A 7,402-nucleotide genomic window follows, 5' to 3' on the forward strand; every position below is an offset into this window, starting at 1 on the left:
TTACGTCAAGGGAATAGTATTGGTTTCGTACAAATTACACTCCTAGCACCTCTCTCCCTCTAATTTCTTTTATTCTATTCATCGCCTAGTCCCCGTTTCCTTGAGTAGAGTAGCAAAGCGAACTCGCGTCTGGTTGTTGTTGTTGTTGTTGTTATTATTATTATTATTATTGTTGTTGTTGTTGTTGTTGTTGTTGTTGTTGTTCATCATAAATGGCAAATACCCATCGCAGGGGATCGGACAAGGATTGGGCAGTTTGGAGAAAATTAATGAAAAAACTTTGGAAGGAATATATTTGGGGAAGATGAATTCTGCTCGGCGTTCAAAGCGGCACAGTCATCATGCTAAAGTGAATTAAACTATAGGTAAATAATTATTATAATTACCAGTTTTGGGAAGGCAGCCGATTGGTGTCACGAGTAGTCTTTCACCTCTGTCCAACATTCTCGTGACTGTACCCTAACGTGGAAGGGCCAAATGAAAGCAAGCCGGGGACATTCATAATGAGCCCAAGCTTGTTTATAGGGACCTCGAGCACCCTTCTTCTTACAGAGAAAAATCGTCGGGATGCAAGGAGAAAATGGTCAATTGTTTCCAATTCCCCGCACTGTATACACTTAGGAGACGCCTTGAGTGTATAGAAATGCAGTGTCGGGATGCGGCAGCGTAGTCTCGTTATTGTAACTTCTAATTTGCGTGCTCGGCAAAATTTACGGCTCCAACGGAATAGCAGGTGGTGATAGTCAAAATACGAGGCAATGCTCCATTTATGCAACTCGTTCATCATTGTTAATCTCCTAAAGCTAGCGGCAGGGATATAGGCGGTTGGGGAAAGGGCAGAAACTAAAGGGCCACCCAGGGAAGCTTTTGCTAATGAGTCTGCACACTCATTCAAAGGCAAACCTATGTAACCAGGCACCCAAATTAAACTAAGAAAACGCAAGGAGAGCCGGCAGCCAAGCGCTCTCATCCCCGTATTCACAAACGCACCTCGACTCGACCGTCCACTCGGCATACTCCTTGAGAGTGGTTTTTCGTTTCACAAATCGCCCTCCACTCGAAACGCGCCTTCAGTGAAGGAAAGCTCGAGCGCTTTACTCGAGAATCTCAAGGTAGCCTCGCAGCTACCTTGAATCGCTCCTCGAGTGAAGTTAGTGCGTAAATATGGCTGCCTTGCGATCTGTCGCTCGCCTCGTCAGCTTTTTCCGATGGACGCCAGTTGCCTCCGTAGCTTTTCTTGGGTTAACCGTGCGGCGCATTCTCAAGGGCTACGTTTTAGGAACTGGTGTAGTCGTCTGGAGCGCATCGGCAACGAAATCGTTTCACTGCGGCGCCGAGACAGATCGGTCGTCCTGTCAAGAAGACTGCGAGCTTGTGCAGTGACTGTCGTCTTACTCCGTGCATGAGCCAGTTGATGACCTGCACACGAGTATTCTTCGTGCCAGTGCTCCGAAACTACTATCGACGTCAGTGCATTCACGTGTTTCTCGCGGCTCATCGTAGAAAGCCGCATCAGTTCAAGCACGGCGCGATACATAACTGCGGCGGACTTCGAACTTGTAAAAAGAAAACAGCTACGAAGATTCCTGTTATTAGTGCGTGTATTGCCTGTGTACGTGTGTTGCTTGCGCGAGCGCCGGCAGTCGCCCCGTCGGCGCTGTTTTTACTCGGGCAGATCATCACTGCCTACGCTAATCCAAGGACAGCGAAGCACACCGCAGCAAAGCGCGCATCTCTGTAAACGAGCAGGTGCGCTCCCTTTAATTTTTGCAATTTTCTTTAATTTGATGCGGCTAGTTGCGCTAAGGAAAATAAGAAATGTACTGTAATTTCGCGCTGACCATGGGCAGTTGGTGCAATTTAGTCACAAGCAATAATTACGTAAACCTTGCTTCAAACCGTTCAGTTTAATTAGCTTGTCATCCCTATGAAGATCCGAGCTCAACAAGGAAGTCACCAACCATGATATGGCATTCAGAATTATACCTGCACGTACACACAGGTTAATGTAATGTTTTGTTCGAATAAAAGAGGCAGAATAACAATACAACAGAGTAGAGTTCTTGTACATCACATTATTTTTTATTCCAATAAATAAAAGTGTAGCAGTGTAGTGACAGCTCCTAATACAGACAGTGCTAGCAAGTGGTAGCAGATATGTCGCACACCTTTATTGCGAACATCCCAGCTCTCTATAGGGTTCATTATGTAAGTGTTAGATCGCTGTATGTCGGTCTTGCTGCGCAAGTGGTAGACCAGCTGAAAAATGTTTCTTTGAAAATAAAAATAAATAAATACAGTATGAGCTAATTAATGTAAAATAAATCGCGCTGTAGAACACAAAATTCTGAAACGAATGTATTATTACGAAATGTAAACTAAAGACAACGAATACAGTACCTAAGCTAGTTTTCATGGACCCTTTTTAAAGTCATTGTATGTTTATTACCAACCCGTTCTCTTATGCAGGAACCCGGTTGCCAACACACGCACGAAGAGCAACTGCCTTTCCAACTGTGCTGTGTAACTAAAGGAGAGCTCCAGTTAATGTCCTGCTGCACTATAATAGCCGTCGAAATATTCTGCTTAAGACACTTTTATGATATCCTACCAGCTTAAACATCACCACTAAAAGCAGTTTGACTGCATGTATTTGCCTTCATAGACACGTTGTAGCTGAAGTCATTGTATTTTTCATCCAGATGTCCTTTCTTCAGTCATATTTATTAAGACAGTATGTACCCCTTAGTAAGTCCTGGTCCATTCCAGTGCCAATTTTTTTCTAAAACAATAAATTAACATTATTCTCGTCGTTTTCTACTTTGATAGTATGCAATACAGTGTGAACTCTTATCCTACAAACAGAAGCAGTAATGAAGGAGAATTAAGAAAGGGGGTTAACCGAGGGGGGCGATTTTTAATAATCATATCATGAGAAGCCAACAAGCAAAGTCACCAAAGACAACGTATGGAAAATTACTTGTACTTACTAATTGAATTAAAGAAATTATAAATTAATAGCAATGAAAGTGGATAAAAAAACAACTTGCCGCAGGTATGGAATGAGATAGTTCTAGTAGTAGTAGTAGTAGTTCATTCTAGTAGTAAAATATAAATACACAAAAAGTGGATGAGAAAACGGCGCCGCGGTAGCTCAATTGGTTAGAGCATCGCACGCCTATGGCAAGCTGTTTTCTCATCCACTTTCATTGCCATTAATTTGTCATTTCTTTAATTCAATTAGTAAGTACAAGTAATTTCTCCTATGTTGTCTTTGGAGTCTTCGCTTGTTTGTTTCCAAGCATATAAACAGAAGGAGTAGTACTGCTGACAAAGATATTCTAGAATAAAACATTATCTCTGTTCAAGACAGTAGCCTGTCGGGTGTAGCGACCCGACGGCATGCAGTGGTAAATTCCTGTAGAATATATGCTGTTTCTATCCTGCTTCTAGCTTCAGCTTAAGATAAATTATGACGGCCCGAACAATGAGTTTCTTCCATTGGATGCGGATGACAGTTGGCTTCAATGGGGCTTGCAGAACTTCAGCAATTGACCTAGGTACAACACCCAGGGTAGCAGCGTGTCTTGTGGGATCCAAAATAGGCCAAATGGTGATGCAGACTGTCACAATGACAATGCTGAAATATACGGTATAGAGCGCATTACTACAATTATTTCAGAAAAGCTCAGATCAACCATCAAAACTATGGCATATCTTTAGTCTACACTTGCTCATGCTAAAGTAGCTTCAGCATGCCACTGAATACTGAAGTGCTGGCTACAAATGCTACGAAAGTGTTGCATCACAAATTGTGGGCAGCAAAAAGCTCCTGTCGCAGCTGCAACGCACCACGGGCAACTGATGACTTCGCCCATCATATTCATGCTATTTAAAACAAAAATTATATGACAGCTGAAGGGGAATAAAAAATTAATTTGATTTTATTATGACATAGCTGTTTCATTTTTGTGGTTCTAAATAACACGGTGTCCATTTCGCCATTTTGTGAATGTGGGGACACGTAACATGAATATGTTTACAAAGTTTATGAAAATAAGCACAGACTACCCGGTAGGTTCGTCAAGTACTTCTTCAGCGCCTAGCTTTCAGGGAAACGAGCTGGTGCAATTCCAACAGGCAGGCACCATATCTATCGATGCTTTCAGGTCTGCCAGAAGCCTTACTGTGCAGCACAGGCGTTGATTTTTTTAATCAGCTGGTCCTTCCAAAGCCCACATCCTGCACCAGAATGCCAAAACTTTTATGTAGACAGGGTGCTCGCGCGCTAAGTAAATTCAGTATACCTAAGCAACGGAAATGAAAAGACGTAGCACAACTAAAAATATGTCGACATTGCGTGAACTTGAAAGCACAGTTTATGGAACGCGCATCAGCTGCTACCACACAACACACTGAAAAAGTTAAGACGAAAAAACAAATGGTGGTGATGAAGTATTGACAAGTGAATTTCCGGAAGATTAAAACATTGCGTAGCGTATATGTGAAGTGAGGAAGCACAGGAAATGCAGGCACCAGTGCTGGTTCGTTGACCATATGTGCTACAAGTTGAGCAAGCCGACTGACCACCACGGCTTCTAAAACAAAGTACAAGACTCAAAAGACGCTTTTTTTTCCAAGCTGCCGGAGCTACGCACTCAACAATATACGCATTCTGCCAAATGTATACTATAACTGCTTCTCCTCTACCGAAAGATTTCATACGCGATACTGGAATGATCGTTGGATGCAGGCGCCTATCCGTACCTTCTACATTCTCGTTTAAGAAAGCGAAACCAACAACAGATTGTCGTGCCGAATCTGCCACAAGTTCCCATTAGCAAAAAAAATATATGTTTTGCACAAGCTTATGCTGCCTCGAATATGTTTCAGGTACTATTTAATGGCCGCAGCGTGAGCAACTGGAGTCAATCATGCTTGTGCACATCGGAAACGGCTTATCGACAGCGCAGTGGCAACCTCAAGAAAACCGCATTAACATACTGTGCTTCCATGAAAAAATGGCTCACTCACCCATATTTTCTGTCCTGTTGTTGCTTTCAGCAAACTCACAGCACCACTCGGTCTTGAAGGTAAACAAGGCTGCCCATCGGCCGTTCGATCTGTGGCCTCAGAAGTCATTCAGGCTCGGTCACCATATGCACAAGGGCAAAATCACCCATCATAACCGCGTTTAACAACCGCAACGTCAGTTACCAATGAAACACTAGGAAACAAAGAGCAGCAGACAAATGCCGGCGCGAATTATCTTGGTTCTCGGCATGGTTCTCAGCCGTGCGCCATGCTCTCAGCTGTTGGGATGCGATTGTTGCCACACCTCAAACACAGCTCCCGCTTGCTCTATCAGTCGAGCGCTCACAGTGGCAGCGTTGCCGAGCTAAAGTTGTGCATTGCGCCGTGTACGTGTTTGATTAGGAAGACGAATGAACTGAAACACATATTTGTCTTAAAGAATGGGACTTTTAATAAACACATTCAAGAATAGTCTCGATATCAGACGCTTTTCTCGGTCGATACACTTCACTTGAGTCGAGGGCGCATTTTCAAGGCGTTCCTTGGCGGAGGAAAGATGAAGTAGCGTTCATGAAACGCAACGGCGTCTTGAGTGAAGGAAGCCCCGTCTCCTCGACTTGGCTGAGTCGAGGAGAAGCTTCAAGGGAAGGCGTGTTCAAGGGAATACGGGGGTTAGTATCGTGTTTCAATCGCTGGGCACAACTCGTTGGACTCAAACCGCCAGCATAACTTTTGTTTCTTTCGCAGCAGGGCGGAATCAATCGTTGATAAATTCGATGCCGATGTGGCTCGATCGCCAAAAATACACTGTGTGACAACCGTTTAAGATTCGCGTATAAGATGGCATTCTCACAATGGGAAAGGGGTCACTCCAACCCCTCCCCCCTGTCGAGTTCTTCTTTTCCTCTCCCGCTAGGTCACGTGGCCCTTATTTAGCGAAGTCCGACAATGACAGCCCAAGGCCCGCATAAACAGCTTCGGTGTAAAGATGTTGGCCAATCCCGAAGACAGTGCAATATTCAGCCGACCCGAGGCGGAGGTGAAGCAGGCTTCGTGTGCTCCGTCAACATGCAAAAACATGTTTGATGTCTTGGGTGCAAATACAACCCCTATTAGACATTAAACTGATAAGCACAGATGCTGCACTTTGACCCGCGTCAGCCATGTCTACCTTCGCACCGCCCTCTCTTTGTCAGCTTTCCAAGCACTTGCGTATCTCCTTTCCTTCTGCTCTCCCATGGTGGCGGTCCCGTAGAAACGTATCGCGTGTCTTTTTTCCGGCTCCTCGGGACGGCGGTTCCATCGTCCACACGAATGTATAAAAAGATCACACTAAAAGAGTACGTACCTATGTTCAAAATTCCGTGTCACCTCTGTATCGTATTCTAAACACCTTCACTGGCCATACACCTTCACAAAGTGGAATGGCTCATGATTTTTACTAGATAATTGTTGGGATCAAGTTGCCGCTCGGCGCAAGACGCGCTTGATGTATCAGAACTTTTGTTTTTAGTACTGTCGCGAGCTATTTAGCACAAGTGTATTTTACCGTCAGATTGCGGGTGTTACGCTACAGTGTTGTTTATTCTTGAATTTGCACCAGTACGATTGACAATACCCTAAAATATATGGTGAGATATACGTTTATAGCGGGCGCACGTGACCGCTGAATTCATATTCGATGACCAATGAGCGTGCTCGCCATTATCATTGTTATATGAATTTCGAACACAAGCTAGCTGCAAAGGAAGTGTTCAATTCTTAACTCACATTTTTAGCAGTGTTTAATTCTTCACCATCGCTACAAAGTGACAACTAAATAAAAAGGGGATAACAGCAAGTTGCATTATCTGGAAGCTTGATACGCTTCGTGCAATGCGATTAAAGCGATACTCATAAACTTTTTCAGCCATTATCACCCAGCACGAATCACAGCTCCGAATGTGGAACTGCATAAAGTGTAATGGTGATCGGTCATTTTTACTGGTCATGTAAGCTGTGAAAGCCTCTTATAAGTGCAACGACGATAACTTTTGTGCAGACTTTTTTCACTGCGAAGTAAAAAGACACGTGAACAGAACAGTTATCCATAGAAAGGACAGACAGTTTCGTGTTCGTCGTTCATAGCCGAGCCCGAAATGTAAAGGTTGCCGGTTCCCGTTTGATTTCAGGGTAAAATAAGCAAATGAATCCTTCGATGCCGGATTGACGAAACTGTAGTTTCCGACATTATTTTGCTTCGTTATTTTTTGTGCAAACCCGATTAGTAAAACATCGATAAACAGGGAACAAGCAAAAAGATAATGCTTAGAATCGACTCTCTGATGCCATCCATACTGCTGCCTCCTGAAAATTCAATACTCGACTG

The 7,402-nt window shown here is 43.7% G+C and overlaps 1 pseudogene; it reads right to left on the reverse strand.

Annotated features, from left to right (window-relative positions):
• Positions 1-6,019: 6,019 nt before the first annotated feature.
• Positions 6,020-6,199, reverse strand: LOC126532481 (U2 spliceosomal RNA; annotated as a pseudogene).
• Positions 6,200-7,402: the final 1,203 nt, after the last annotated feature.

The sequence above is a fragment of the Dermacentor andersoni genome, chromosome 5, assembly GCF_023375885.2.
Source record: "Dermacentor andersoni chromosome 5, qqDerAnde1_hic_scaffold, whole genome shotgun sequence".
Classification (NCBI taxonomy): domain Eukaryota; kingdom Metazoa; phylum Arthropoda; class Arachnida; order Ixodida; family Ixodidae; genus Dermacentor; species Dermacentor andersoni.